The sequence below is a fragment of the Pogona vitticeps genome, chromosome 7 (genome assembly GCF_051106095.1).
Source record: "Pogona vitticeps strain Pit_001003342236 chromosome 7, PviZW2.1, whole genome shotgun sequence".
NCBI classification, from domain to species: domain Eukaryota; kingdom Metazoa; phylum Chordata; class Lepidosauria; order Squamata; family Agamidae; genus Pogona; species Pogona vitticeps.
This window is the reverse complement of record NC_135789.1, coordinates 21821331-21833409: the sequence shown is the minus strand read 5'-3', so window position 1 is coordinate 21833409 and position 12079 is coordinate 21821331. Positions and strand designations below refer to the sequence as shown.

The 12079-nt window shown below is 47.6% G+C and overlaps 1 protein-coding gene across 4 annotated transcripts in view; it reads right to left on the bottom strand.

The window, feature by feature from the left end:
• Window positions 1-12079, bottom strand: part of SRRM3 (serine/arginine repetitive matrix 3) — a 122782-nt gene that overhangs the window by 48870 nt on the left and 61833 nt on the right. The window lies entirely within an intron of this gene.

Below are 12079 nucleotides of genomic sequence, written 5' to 3'. Positions count from 1 at the left end.
TTAAAAAATTGACAATACATTTCATATATAGAATGTACAGTATTTTAATATACATTTAAAATGGTAGTAGATCTCATTACTTAAAATGATTTGCTTTTTGAATTTTTATTTGAATATTTTGTTTTATTTCATTTTATTAATTTTTTTTTAAAAAATTGAATTGGTTGTGTCAGGAGAAGATATTTTCCTGTACACACCCAATTCAATTTTTTAAAAAATATAATAAAATGAAATAAAATAAAATATTCAAATAAAAATTCAAAATATCTACAGGAGAAGATATTTTCCTGTAGCTTCACCTATGCTTTGGAATCCTTTTTCAAGTCCCAGTGAATGAGGACATGCAGGGATTCAGGAGGTGGTATATGTTCCAATTCTTTTACTGGACTTTTTGTTATTAAATTGCTATTCCTCCATTTACACCAGTAAGCTTTGGTTATTTGTTTAAATACCACCCTTCTCCATTTTTACTATGTATGTGAAATATTCTGTGGTTCAGATTGTTGCATTCAGATTGATGGCTGTTAGAACTATTATCTGTGCCATTCCACATTCCTTCGGACAGAACAGGACAGTAGAACCCCTGTATCCATGGGGGATTCATTCCAAGCCTCTGATGGATCCTGAAAGCAGCAAATAATAGTGAATGCTATCTGTAGCATTGTCCGAGAAAAAAATTCAGAAAAAAAAATATTTTCCCATGTTTCACCAAAACTGGTCTCTGGCTCCCTCTAGTGACTAGTCCTAGTACATATATTGTGTAAATACATATTTCTAGGGCCTTTTTCCTTTTAATATTTCAATGTTTTTAGTCAGCAGATAAGTGAACTGTGGATACCGATCCCATGGATATGGGCAGCATATAAATCCATCCATTCATTAAAACAATCAGCAAATCATGATGTGGTAGGATCTCCTGATGGACCATCATGCCCACCCTTCGGCCCCACGACTGGACTGCATTGGACATAGTGGAACATTATTTAGGTTGTTGTTGTTGTTATTGTTATTGTTATTATTATTATTTTAGGTTGGTGGGCATAGTGTGGGCCACTCTCTGTGATCCTGTGAGGCAGAGGCAACCCCTGAGTCTGTGGACTTTTCCCCCACTGTATAGGAAGGGCTTGCTAGATAAACCTGGTCTCAAAAGGCTTGGTCTTCATGCTTCCAAAACAGAACCGTAAACTTAGCTCCACAGCCACTGTGGATCATCCATTCCATGTGCCATATGTGCAGAAGCCATGGCTCATTGGCCCCATGAGTGCTCTACCTTCTGTGTTTCACACTGGTCTACTCTCAGAACTGTGGCCCTTATGTATCACCTGAGATCTTCCCCCCCCCGACCCCCCACCCCACATCTCAGGATGCCTGATGCAAAGTTCCAAGAAACTTCAAACGTCCTTTAAAAAGGGGATTGAAAATGAAACAGCCAACATTCTATTCCATTGTACAAATGCTGGTAAGGCCACACCCGGAGTATTGCATACAGTTCTGGCCACCGTACCTCAAAAAAGACAGGGTAGAACTGGAAAAGGTGCAGAAGAGAGTGACTCAAATGATGTCTGGGTTGGGGCACTTCCCTGATGAGGAAAGACGACAGTGTTTGCGGCTCTTGAGTCTATAGAAAAGGCGCCTGAGGTGGGACTTGATGGAGACATATAAGATTATGCAGGGGATGGATCAAGTGGATAGAGGGAAGCTCTTTTCCCTCTCACGCCATACTAGAACCAGGGGACATCCACTCCAATTGAGTGTTGGGAGAGTGAGAACAGACAAAAGATTTCTTTATCCAGCATGTTGTCTGTGGAACTCCTTGCTACAGGATCTGGTGATGGCAACTGGCCTAGATGCCTTTAAAAGGGGATGGGACAGATTCCTGGAGGAAAAGTCCATCACTGGTAACAAGTCATGATGGGGATGTAGTATAATCTCCAGGCTTAAAAGGAAGTTACCTCCAAATGCCAGATGCAGGGGAGAGGGATCAGGAGACCGGGATCTCGTGGTCTCTCCTGCGCTCCCAGAGGCATCTGGTGAGGCCACGGTGAGATCCAGGAAGCTGGACCAGATGGGCCGTTGGCCTGATCCGGCAGGGCTCTTCTTATGTTCTTATGCCCACCTTGTTTCTCACGGTTTATTGATCCAATGACGGTATGAATGAACCCAGGGTTATGTTTCTCCATGGGGTTCACACAATAATATTTCTCCCCAAGGAAATACAGATGGCTCAAACATTCCAGGGTGGCTTTTTTAATCCCTCGGATTTGACCTCGTTCACAAAAAAGCCCTCTTGGCTTTCTCTCCTGATTGACTTGTAAGGGCCAGCAGGGTATTTATGGGCCACTTCTGCACTTCTGCAGCTTTCATGGCTCATTAGCTCTGGAGTTACAGCTCGGCAGCCGGGGGTTTGGGCGCCATTCCTGGATCCCCAGACAGGAGAGTCAGCAGATCGATGCTGCGATGATTCAGAGTATCAAAGCACCCACTAGGAGCAGCGGAGGAAGAGATGGGGAGCGGTGCCCCTCCTTTCTTGGGCTTTTGCCCTGGACTCACAGAGCAAGGGAGAACGTTTTTTTTTTAAAGGATGCGATCCAGCCGCTGTAAAGGGCATGTACCTGATCCCACCGGTAAGGGTCACTTGGCTGTGGGGGGGTGGTGGTCTTCCTGAAAGCCACCCTTCCCTCTGTCAGGGAACTGCTCCACCCTGGCTCTGAAAGTAGAAGTCCTACAGCTGGACCAAGAAAGTCCAAGGAGCCATCGATCAAGGTTGGGCTGGAGTGCTTTTCCCCGTGCGCCGGGTGGCCTCCAGGAAGGAGACTGCTCCAGACTGCTCCAGATGGGGCTTTCAAAGATTAATAAAGTCTCTCTAAAGTCACCCCTTTTGTTTCTGTTTCTGTTCATGAGGTTTTCTTGGCAAAGGTCCTGGAGTGGCTTGCCAGTTCCTGCTCCAGGTGGATCGCCTTTAGTTGGAACTCTCCACTATGACCTGCCCGTCTTGGGTGTCCCTGCACAGCATAGCCCACAGCTTCTCCGAATGACTCAAGCCCTTTTGCCAGGACAAGGCAGCCATCCGTGAAGTGAGAGCTTGGACTATAAAGAAGGATGACCGCTGAAGAATGGATGCTTTTGAATTGTGGTGCTGGAAGAGGCTCTTGAGAGTCCCCTGGACTGCAAGGAGAACAAACCTCTCCGTTCTGAAGGAAATCAACCCCGAGTGCTCCCTGGAAGGACAGATCCTGAAGCTGAGGCTCCAATCCTTGGGCCATCTCATGAGAAGAGAAGACTCCCTGGAAAAGACCCTGATGTTGGGAAAGTGTGAGGGCAAGAGGAGGAGGGGACGACCGAGGACGGGATGGTTGGACAGGGTCACCGAAGGACCAACATGACTTTTACCCAACTCCGGAAGGCAGTGGAAGACAGGAGGGCCTGGCGTGCTCTGGTCCATGGGGTCACGAAGAGTCGGACACAACTTAACAACTAAACAACAACAAAGGTCACCTCACTAGCAGGTGCTATCAAGTTTTGAAAGGACAGGGGTTGTGGTGTCCAGCAAGGAACAGGATCCCCTGATTCAATGTAGAGACCAGTTTGGAGCCTCGGAAGGTATTCCCGCTTGGTCCGGAGCGACTTAGTCCTCCCGATTGGGTTTGTTTCCCAAAATCCTGAAAGGATTTGCAGAACGGTAAAGTCAATGCATTAGAAAACCAACACGGCATTCATTTTTAACCTTTCTTTGTGTACAGCTGTCCTTGGGGTTTAGCAGGAAGACAAAGCCTACGGCAGGAGGTGAACCCTGCCAGATTTGAGACAGCCAGTTTGAGAATCCGCGTCGTAGATACCTTTGAAGTCTGCTTTAAAAACAAAAAGACCCCGGTAAGCTGATCCAATCTACGCTCTTGATCCAGATCAGTTTACAAATTCGTTCTCCTTTCCTCCAGATGTGAATTTGACCAATTCTTGCTCAATCTAGACTTTGTACAAACCTATCCATTAAGGTCGATTCAGTTCAAATGTGAGATCTCTCCCAGTCTGGTATAACAGCCCTATTATGAAGGAGCCATACAGTCCCATTGTCTCTATTTATGGGGGGAGATCCTATGCTTTCCCCCCACATCTCAGCTTTGTTTGCTGTTAAACAGCTGGATGGCTCAGTGGTTTAAGTTTCTGGCTGCAGAGCCAGAGGTTGAGAATTCGACTTCTCGCAGTGCCTCCTGAACAGGGGCTGGACTTGATGATCTTAAGGGTCCCTTCCGGTCCTACAGTCCTAAGATCATTATGAACTTCTGGATAGCTCAGTAGCTTAGTTCTCTGGCTGCGGATCCAGAGGCTGGGAGTTTGATTCCCCACAGTGTCTCTTGAGAAGGGGTGGACTAGATCAGTGGTTCTTAACCTTTGTTACTCGGATGCTTTTGAACTGCAACTCCCAGAAACCCCAGTCAGGACAGCTGGTGGTGAAGGCTTCTGGGAGTTGCAGTCCAAAACTCCTGAGTAACCCAAGGTTAAGAACCAGTGGACTAGATGACCATCAACCCTAACAGGCCTTTCAAGGGAAGTGAGATCTTTAAGGAGTGGGGTTTTTTTTTGACTTATATACCGCCCCATAGCACTACAAGCACTCTCTGGGAGGTTTACAATTTTTAATTATACAGGCTACACATTGCCCCCCCCCCCAGCAAGCTGGGTACTCAGTTTACAAGTTCCACACCTCCAGTGAGGTTCTGTGGCTGAGCAGGGACTTGAACCCAGGCCTTCAAAGCCCTAGGACACCACTCTATCCATGGCACCACCTAGGATACCGAAGTTTAGGATGTGAAAAATCTCTCTTTCAAGCTAGTTGGGTGGGTCTTTCGTTCCCTTCTTTGTTTCTTCTTGGGTTTTGGGACTGAGTGCAGAATCCTGATGGCTAATTCAGCACCAGTAATGTTTAATTTGAATTAATGGGAAGCGTTCTGTCCCCACTTTCCTCTCAGGTTTTGAGGCTCCTTAGCACTCCCTTTGGCCTTGGGGAAGCCTTTCGGGGCCTCGGGATAGGGTGGGGAGACCTTCAAGGGTCAAGGATTGACAGCGGGTCCACCAGAAGGGGTCTCAGTCCCACCTGAGTAGAACCCACCATATGAGATTTGCTGGGCTTCTTTTCCCCACTCAGAAGACTTGCCTTCTTCACATCCGCCAGCAAACTTTTACTCCCCTTTGATGGGAAACGGTGGCTCGACCTCTCTAGACACGCTGTCCGAAAATTAAAAGTTTTTTAAAAAGGGGAAACCATTGAAAGGTTGTTTTTTTTTTTTTTTTAGCCTTAGGCCACTGCAAAAACAGCCTGCATAACTGGGGACCTTAAAAACATCAATTTTGGCACTCTGAGTTCTTGGCATTCATGACAAGACACTGGTACAGGCCTGATGAAGTGGGCCTTGATTCACGAAAGCTAGCAGACTGTGGTGTTTTTTTTTTTTTTTTTTTTTTTGATGGTATGTGAAGGCTACCACCTTCTCCTGCATTTGGATCGTGTAGGAGACTCTCTTCTAGCTATTGCAATTTTTCACATGAGTCCGAAAAACCTAAAGGATCGCTGCACAAAGGAGAGTAGGAGCCCCCGCATCCGCCGTGGGATCGGTCCCAAGCCCACTACCACAGATGCTGAAAAATGCAGATTATAGAAAACTCGATTTTAATAATGAACGCTCTGCATAGCATGGTCTCCAGCTCCCTCTAATGGTCAGTTCTGGTAACCTTATTTTTAGAAATAGATACAGTACTTCTTCAACCCTGAGTGCTCCCTGGAAGGACAGATCCTGAAGCTGAGGCTCCAATACTTTGGCCAACTCATGAGAAGAGAAGACTCCCTGGAAAAGACCCTGATGTTGGGGAAATGTGAAGGCAAGTGGAGAAAGGGACGACAGAGGACGAGATAGTTGGACAGTGTCATCAAAGCGACCAGCATGGATTTGACCCCACTCCAGGAGGCAGTGGAAGATAGAAGGGCCTGGCGTGCTCTGGTCCATGAGGTCATGAAGAGTCGGACACGACGTAACAACTCAAAAACAACAAAAGGATATTTCTAAAATATGTTCAGACCGTGGATAAGTGAATCAGTGGATACTGATCCTGCAGATAAGGGGGCCCTATTGTAAAAGGTTTTGTGTACAGTATCTAGGCATCCTGCAACAACCACCTGAAGTTTCTGCACACTAGTGCCAAAATGAGAAAAGGACTTTAAAAACACTCTTAATTTGGGCCAGAAATCTTGTTGTCGTTCTTTTTGTTTGCAAGAAAGAATTAGATGAAGATCAACAAGCCTCGGGGTAATGGAAATTATTTTGCAATGGCTTGGGACATTGAACAAGGCATGAGGAGCCATTAGGTTTACAAAAGACCTGCTCTGGAGAAATCAAAATGGCTAGAAATGGTTTGTTAATAGAGATCAATGCAGGTGCCCTTTTTCCTGACTCCATCCTGGGGGGAGCAGGTTTTGGGGGGAAAAAACCCGGCCAGTTCAAAATGTACCTCCACATCCCTGCCACTATATGCGCCACTATATGATGCCACTGTGAGCAGGGCAGGCCGTTCCTCTTCTTCCCCAGCGCATCTTCAGCTGTGAAAAATGAATATAGCTGCACCATTTGGCATAAACTGCCCCTCCGATGACAAGCGCGCGGAATGGCAAGAAGCCACCACGGGCCACTTCATCTGCTCCTCCGCACGGATATATTTGGAACCGCTGACGACGAGCCATCAGGAAATTTTATTTCTTCTGCTATAAAATAAAATAAAAAACCGGCGCGGGAAGCAACGAGGCTTCCCTCTGAGAACCAACGCCTTCAGAGCTTTGCCATCAGGCGGGAAGCAACGGCTGGAAAGCTGAAAGCGGAAGACCGGGCAGAGACAATACTGTACTGCGTGGCCATATTCCGTCGGTCCATCGGAATTCCGGGTCGCTGGTTTTCGCACCGGGGCCCCATCGGTGACGAGCGAGGGAGCCCGAGGAGGCAGGAGCGAGGAAACGGACGGACCCAGACGCAGATCTAATCCTTTCTCCATTCAGGAAAAGTGTGCGTTGATCCGCATCTGTTCCGAAGCTCAACACCGGCTTCCTGTGTATGAGACTACAAGTCTCAGTGGGGTTTAGTTCAGGTCAGGAAGGCTGTCTTTGGCTCTGAAGAAGCAGCATCTACACCAGGGCTGTCCTCTTAAGGATCAGGGTTGGGATCCCTGGGTATTCAACTGGTATAGTGTGGAATTAAGGTGGCTACCATCTTGAACAACCAGCGGAGAGGCAAATGCGAGCTAATTTTCTCCATGCCAGAAAGGAAGGTTAATGCCTATTGAACTGGCTAGGACAGATCAGGGAGAAATTTGGTTTTCTTTCGGAATTGAGCCATATTCCTGTTAACCTTTAAAAAAATATACAGATGGACCTGTAGCTGTGTGTGGGGGGGGGGACCAGTTCAACGAGCTACTATGGATGCCTGAAACCGTGGATATGAGGGAACCCTATATACAAGAGGCAGGACAAAGGGGGCCTGAGAAAGGCCACCGGAGGGGTGTGTGTTATGTTGTATATAGGCTACAGCAAACCGTGGATAAATGAAGCTGTGGATACCGATCCTGTAGGTATGGGGGCCCTACTGTACTCTAGATGGGAGGAAGGGGAAGTGGGTTCAGTGTTAAAAAAATAAATCTTGAAAAAGGTGGAACTGGGTAATTTCACAATCTGTGCTCCCCATTTGGCTCGCTCCATGCTGAACAGATAGATGGATGCGCTCTCCAGTCTTAGGCCGCTGACCACCGTCCCGCCCCCTCCAGCAGCATGGTTATGAGCCCTGTCGTGGAACACGTTCTGCCTAAGGGGGTTAACTTAAGAGTCGCACTGACTCTACGAGGAGGCACGTAGCCTTGCTTCTGGGTTCCCAGCCCCTCGGGACCCCCCGGAGGCTGGCAAGTCTAATCAAGGGAGCATTAACTATTCTTCTTCATCTCACTTCAAACGAGGATGCAAGGCAGCCTGTCAAGGGGGAGGGACTCAGCAAGGGAGAGCTGAGCCCGTGGACTTGGTCGGCAGAAAGAGAAACAGACTGAGAGAGAGAGAAAAACCAAAGATAGCTGAGGTCTGGCCCTAAGATTCCCCCAAGAGTCAAGCCAGCCCTTGGTATAATATAACGGAACCAAAATGGTTATCATCATCATAAGCACATCTCTCTTTCTGCTGTTGCAATCCTCTCTACCATAATAAAAGTGGTCTGCTTTGCAGGGATGTTGAGACTCTTAAGTGCCAGTTAAGGAGAAAAGGGGTGGACCATCTGGGGGACTTGTAGCTATTCTCCTCTGCGGAACTCTGTACTTGCATAGCAGAAAGAGAATTTGATCAAAAATTCAAAACTGCAAGAGCAAACCCCCTGGGTGGTTTTGGTCTTGTCTTACTCAGCTCGCTTTGAATCTGGCCTACCTCACAGAGTTGTTTCTGTGAGGATAAAATGGGAAAGGAGGGGCCACCGTCTTGAGCTCCTTGGAGTCATTCTTTAAATTATGACCCGTCGCGTCAGTTCCAAGATTTTTTCCAAAGTCATGCCCCCTCGGGCCCCCTTATCTGAGGGATCAGTATCCACGGATTCACTTATCCACAGCCTGAAAATATTAAAAATATCAAAAGGGAAACCCAACCACCCCTTCGATTCAAAGAGGGATATACAGTAAATGTCCCAAGGCAGAGGACCCAATCACCAAGTAAACCTTAAGGCACGCAAGGCAGGGCTCGGTTACGGGGTGGGGGTGACAACAGTGGCTCTTTGTACATGGTCAGAAGCAATCTTCTTCTTCCCCAGGGCTCACGCTTCTCCGCCTTTCTACCTTCCAGAGGAGGGAACAGAAAGTGTGCATCGTACGGCGAAGGGGAGATGTGGGGCATGCGTTGATTTCAAACCGTCTGCTATCAAGGGGGGCCGGGAGGAGGCTCGCCCACTCTTGCCGTTGGCTTGGCCTGCCGGTCGAAGCCTGCTGAATTTTTCATGCTCTCTGACTGTGCTCTGCTGTTCAATAATGGAGCATTTCAGAGCTCAGATGGCACAGGCAAGGAAATCATCTGCCACCAATTTCCCCCCCCCCCCGAATGCTTCTGTTTGTGTACTTTCACAGGTGAAACTTACTTTCCCCCTCTTTTGCGGGAACAAGAGCAATATTCCTCCACATGTGTCCGATTTCCCACAACCACAGCTGCTGCATTTGCACATTCGGGTCTATGAGGCTGCAGTGGGGAGGGTCATCAATAGCCGGGATCTTCCTCGGAACGAGCCGTTCGCGCAATGACCACAGCGTGAGGGGTGCCACTTTTTAAGAACACCTGCCAGAAGGTGTCCAGTACGAAAAAGGGGATTTATGTTCTCTATTCAGAGCCCTATCTGGCAAGAGAGACACGTGGCTCAGCTGGGAGAAAGGCCTTAACCAAAAGCCTTGGAAGCTGAGCTAGGCCTAGCTCTGCCCAAGCTTCCTGTTCCTGCCCCAGTGCAAGCTGGGAGGAAGTTAGGCCGAGCTAGGCCTCAAAGCCTGAACACACAAAAAAAAAAAGAAAGAAGGAAAGAAGTTTATATGAAATAGAAACAATTCCACTGAAACACGACTACTATTTTTGCTTTTAGGTTGTTAAAACAGCAGTCTTCCAGCCAGACTAGGGAAAAGGAACTGAAATTTTTGACTCTGGCTGCCAGAGTTTAGAGGGTGCAGAAATCCCTTTCATCCCTGCACGTAGGGTGCCTTCAGCCTCTCCTCCCCAGGCAGAAGGAAACACATTGTTCTCTCGTGTACTAAAAATATTTAAAATTGCAGGTGTGTTCTTCCTCTTCCTTGTTCACCAGCATCTGGAGCTTACAGATAGACTGCTCCTGTGCAGGAGGTTCCATTTGATTAGGAGTGGGCCAGCTCAGAAGGGTTCAGGAGCCAGGAACCGAGAGGAACCACATTGAGCCTGGAAGTGTCCAGAAAGGCAACAGCAATTTAAAAAAAGAGACAGTACTACCAATATTTAGAAAGCTGGATCTTTTTGCCTCTTGTTTTAGGTTTGAATTACACCCCTGGTTTCTCGGATTGTTCCCTCCCCCCCTTTTTTTTTGTTGGACAACAAACAAGTTGTAGGCGAATTTTTATTTTCTTTTGGGCTTTTTTTTGGGGGGGTGGCATATGCCCTATGCATGGTTCCCCCTTTGGAGTTCTCCAGTGTGGTCAAGCGTAAGCATTGCCTTGACAAATTAAGGTGACAACTGTGCTCTGAGATAGACTCCTCCCGTCCCTGGAGGCTCCATTTAATCGTGAAAGCGAGCAGCTGCCGTGATTGATCTTGGCTCTTCCTCCTTGTGCTCCCCCTTTGTCCACCCACACCGGGAAAGACATGAAAACGGTGCCACTTTGAGATGCTTTAGGATGGGTGTCAGATAAAAGGAAGCCAGGGAAGCGAGGGAGTGAGCGAAGGAGGGAAAGAGGACAGGGCGGAACAGGCGTGCTAAACCATTGCCTTTTGAAATATACATGAAAATTCAACCGCTAAAATTACTTTAAAAAAAGAAATTGGCTACCAAGAGAATTGGCCCCCGGCAAGATCCTGAGCTGCACAGAAGGTCATCAGGATGTGGCCACACAAACCCTGCCTTGTAGAACCAGTTGCAAAGGGAGCCCGGGAGTAGAAGGGCCTGGGTTCGGATCTAGCCTGGGAGCAAGGAAACTGTGGCTGTTGATGGCTCCATCATTAAGGAACTGCAGACTGTTGTCTGTTCAAACCAGAGTTTGCACGCTAACTGGATGGTGCAAATGATCTGGGTCCAAGCAGTTTCAAGGACTGCGCCTATTTTTATGAGCCTGCTTGGGTGTTAATATCATCAGGGGAGGCCTTTCTCTCAGTCCCACTACCTTCACAAGTACATATGATGGGGACTGCACCCAGACTTTGGAACTCCCTCCCACTGGAAGCCTGGCTGCCCCCCTCTTTGCTCTCCTTCCGCAAGCAGGCGGAGAACTTTCTCTCCAGGCCAGCTTTCTTCTTAGGGACTGGCTAACTGAGTGGGGGTTTCACAATGGACGGTTGGGGCTTGTTGCTTGGAATGTGTTTCCGTTGTTCCTTCTGTTCACTGTCTTTTCATGTGATGTTCGTCTGATCCTTTTTTAAGCATTTGCACACTTAATGGCTTTTCGCTTCCAGTAGGGTCTCCTAATGACGTAAGCCACCTTGGGTTCTTTTTAAGGAGACAGGTAGAGTAAAAAAATATTTGAAATCAAAATTCTTAGGGCAAGAATTTGGGTGGCCTGGAATTTGGTGCTGTAGCTTTGTGAATGCAAGTGGTATCCAGGTAGCGCATCAGAGGGACAGGTGGCACGCTCTATGCTGAGAGATCAAAGCACCTGCTGAGGTTGAAGGGTGTCATTCTTTGTGCATGGTGCCATTGTTCCCAGTGGCTGGGCATCGACACACTGAGAGAGAGAGACACACACACAACAGATGGCTCTCTGTTTCTTCCCGTTAGTCCTTGCAGTTCACCTTTCTTTTTTTAATTGCATTGGAAGGAGATGAAAAGAGGATGGCCCTTAACCATAAAAACCACGCAAGAGACATGCGTTTCCTCTGTGGCGGACAGTGAGAAAGCACCTATGGCTATCTTCCTTCCTGCATTAAGAAATCTGCCCCACTTCCACATATAAGAATTTAAGCATCAGTACAAGCCCAGGCTGGGGGAGGTTCCGTTTCTGGACCCATCATCCCCCAGCGGATTAGGAGTTGTAGACCCAAAAAGAAATGTTTCCTGGCATCGGATCCACAGATCAATCTATGCTCAGGACTGGGGGTCCATAGAGGCCATCAATACCGAAGTGCAGTGGCCACTGGTGGTGGCTCCCATTCCAGGGGGTTGGAAATCCACCCCACATTTTTGCCTGCAAGCTACTGGGGCTTCCCACAATGTGGCATCTTAGTCTTACAAACGGACTACTTCTTGTTTCTTACCATGGCTGAGGCAGGGCGACGGACCGAGGCCTGAAAAATTAGGTGCCGAGTTAGGAAGAAAAAAATCAGCAGGCAAGATGGCATGTTTGCAAAAATCACCAACTT